The sequence below is a fragment of the Phalaenopsis equestris genome, unplaced genomic scaffold, assembly GCF_001263595.1.
Source record: "Phalaenopsis equestris unplaced genomic scaffold, ASM126359v1 Scaffold000002, whole genome shotgun sequence".
Classification (NCBI taxonomy): Eukaryota; Viridiplantae; Streptophyta; class Magnoliopsida; order Asparagales; family Orchidaceae; genus Phalaenopsis; species Phalaenopsis equestris.
In genome coordinates this window covers 49,078,919-49,082,899 of record NW_018164444.1, presented here as the reverse complement: position 1 = coordinate 49,082,899, position 3,981 = coordinate 49,078,919, and positions in this window count along the sequence as shown.

Here is a 3,981-nt window from a genome sequence, read left to right as displayed (position 1 = left end):
AAGAAACGAAATATTCTTAATCTTTGCTTTGGACTCCTTAGTCAATGTTATATGTGCAGGTTCGGAAATTCTTCTTGTTTACACTATGTGACTCATGACTATTTTGTCTTAATTGTTTCTGAATTCCTATCTTCCCCATGAAAGTATTTAAAAGTACAAATAACAAGTTTTATATCAAGAGAGATGCTACTTCTACTCAACTCATTACTATTTCAACTGATGAAGCAGCTCCTAGAGAAGTGAATAAAAAAAAAATGAATTTTCAAGCTTCCCTTTATTTCTAGTGAAATTATGACATGTGATATTGGTATAATATTACAAAGTTTGCTAAAGGATGATGAGATGATGAATCTATTATTTTTTTTCCTTCTTGAAACTTTAATCACCCATGTAGTACGATCTTGGCTTGTTATTTAAACAAGGTTGTTTTATGCTTAATGGCAAGGAAAACCACCCAACTCGTCAGTTGTGTTCAGAGCCATCCAGAGATTTCACATCAACTTATTGATCTAATTGGTATCACGTCTATGATGGAGATATACAATTGTTACCTCAAGTTATATATATATATATACATATATAAAGATGTATATATACAGATTTTCCTTAATTTTCTTATTAATTGTGAAAACATAGATAAGGTATGCAAATTATTTGGAGACGCATATAGATTATTAAAGTGGCTTATAAGTTGGAAATTAGGGGTAAACGCAATGATGCAAAATTTTATACATGCTTTTATAGTTGAAACTCCTGAATTAATATTCGATTAGTAAGATTGCCATTTTCACTCTTATAGGTTGATGGTGGCTTTAACCTTAACATGTCACAAACTCAACAGGTTTGAGCTGCAATTTTAACTTTTGATTTGGTTATGGCAAATCAAAGTTGTCTTTATTTGCATAATCATCATTAGTCTTATTTTAATGAACAATTGTTTACATTAATTTAAAGTAGATGAATATTAATTTTGATGAGTTAAGTGTCTGTTGTTGGATGAGCAGTGAAGCAGACAAACGAACTCCCTCTTCCTCTTATACTTCTCTGTCCTGTCTTTCTTCAAGTACTATTACTAGTTTGAGAGCGGCCATATAGCTCGAAATTGTACAAAAGAGGAGGGGTGGAACTCCCTCTTCCTCCTCTAGTTGTACCGTCAACGCAGTATTGACGATTTCTTCTTTCATTATAGTGTATGTAGCCATATTGGGTGGTATGTATGTAAATGCCCCAACAGTTATTTTGAATCGCTTACAGTTGTGAGAATGGTAAGGTGTTTTGCTCTTTATCATGTTATGCTCTATTTGTTATTCCCTTTGTGTGGACAAATAGGTTGGTAGAAACTAATTCACTTTTGTATTGATTGATGCTTTGTGGCCTACATGATTGATGAGAATGTGTATATATACTAATATTAAACCTTCATCATGTAGTTAGGATACATGAAAGCAGTAATGGCTGTAGTAAGTAATACAAAATTTAGTGTATTCTTTTTCACCACCCAATGAGTACATGAGTGTGGTGTATATACTAATGTTTGATTGGAATAAGTGGTGATGATTTCATTAGTTGGTTATGGCAAGGACGTGGGGGACCACTTGCCCATGTAAAGGTTGCAAATACAGTCACAGATGAGTTTCAGCTGTTGTATTCTGTTGCTAAGTATCTAAGTATGAAAGTTCAGGTGTGACCTATGTAAATACATAAGAACCGTGCGCTATGTATATAAATTTCCCTTTTTTTCCAGGCTTTTTAGGAGGAGAAGGAGCTCAATATTACATGGCATTGAGTTTTTTTTAATAAGTTTCCCCTTTCAATAAAACTTTTTGCACTAGTTTTGTTCATGATATCTTTGGCACCTCAGATAAAACAAAGAGAAAACTTAAGAGAGGTGGGATCATATTTCATTATGTTGCAGTGTTCTGAGCTGATGAAGGTTAGAAGCTTTTTGGCTTTTTGCTTCTTTTCGTTCATGATTGTTTATTCAAAAGTAAGCAAATACTTCAGAAGAAAAATGTGTGGTAGGATCTACATCACTTCTATTTTATCAAAACTGAGAAACTTTAAGTTTGATCGATTCTTCATTGGCTCGAAATCATTAACTCATCTGAAGCTCAAGTTCGAATTCAAAACAACAGAGGTTTGATTTTTTTCAGTAGGATTCCTTGTCATACATAAGTGTTACCTTAACGAAAGTTGGTCCCTGTTGAGCCAACTTCTTGCATCTATCACTCTTATTTTATTGTTAATTCAGATATTTCTGAGTGACATGTATGTAAATCTTCAAATTTTATTAGTCCTTATATTGTTATTGGCATCAGAAGAGGGTCATATATATGTTGAAACAATTGAGCATAATCCTCTACAAGAATGATCAGGCTGCTGCTTGGAATAACATTTGCCTTGATGCTTAATTGCTATGTGAATGTGGTCATTTTGAAAATGTGGCTGTATCTGCATTTTAAATGAACTGAGACGAGTACGAGCTTATGATTCCCCATTTTGTTTTCATTTCTGTATAACTAAGCAAGTAATTGGGGCTCAAGTAAGGTTCCATGAAATACTTGGATTGGGTTATAATTTTGATGAGGTTGCATTGAAAGTTGAATGATGCTTATTCGGTGTAGCAGGCAAGTCACTTCTTGTATCAATTTATTTATGTTTACTCTGTACCCTTTCATTAGAGCTTTTTGGCTTGAAAAATAATTAGTTCTTGCTAGTCCAAAAACAAATTTGATGGTTTGATACTCATTCTAACTAAACTTGATCCGAATATTCTGACACAAACATTTTTTTTTAAAATTTCTTATAGGCACTTATAATTGGCATCTCTCCTTTCTTTGAGGGTTTCCATTTTGAGGAGGATGTAGTGACAGGTTCACTTTGCATTTAATATTGCATGCTCCGATGAGACGATGCATGTAAGTTTGTGTGACGTGGGATCAAATTTCATGTTCAAGCGATGAGATTACATATTATAGAAAGATTGGAAGGATAATGTTCGTTGTTATTCTTATCAAATGATTTTGTGATGGCGATCGTTAATGGCAGTGTTCTTTGATGACATTGTTAAAATTGTAGAGAATATCCTCGGGTGTTCTTAAGGTGCCAACAGATACGAATGCCATGTGAAGGAGATCAAGTCTCTTAAAGTTGGATTATAAGTTAGATTATTTGATCAAAGTTTATGTTATAGTAGCTTGAATTTGGGCACTTGTGTAAATAAGTTTGTTTTAAAAGTTTTAGTTTGTGATTTTGACAGTTTTTGTTGGATTTAGCTTTTTAGATTTAATTTCTCTAGATTGGTATTGTAGATGATTGTTTTTTTTTTTTTTGAGAGATTTACATATGCACCACACAATTCTTATGCATTTACAAATCTAACACCTAAAGTTTGATGTTTACATTTATACCACTCTGGTGTTATAAACTTCTACTTAAAAGACGTTTATTTGACTTTTGGAATGCAACTAAAAGCGATATATTTGATGTGATGTTAAAGATTTTAGTGCTATGAATGTAAATATTAAAGTTTAGTTGTTAGATATGTAAATACATGAAAATTTTGTGATATGTATATAAATGCTTTGTCCTATTTTCTTATGAGTATATCAAATTCTTATTGACATTATAATTGCTATTTAAATGTTTGGTTTTTTTTAATATGCAATTTAGGGCCCATGTGAAGCGGTGGTTGTTCGCATCGTATCAATTATACGTTTAGTGAAATTAAATTTTCTCTATTTTTTCAAGAAATTGTGATGGGAAAGTTGCATTCTACAACCTGATTTGGCTAAAGTGTGGTGGCTGTGCTGTCAGAAAATTATCTGAATTTTTAAAATAAAAAAATTAGGCGTGTGAAGATGGACAACTAAGCTTGCGATTGAAACCAAATGAGTTTTTGAGAAATACATATTAAAAAAATATTGTATTTTAAAATATGAAGTTTACGCAAGTTACATAAAATTATACATGGTTCAATTT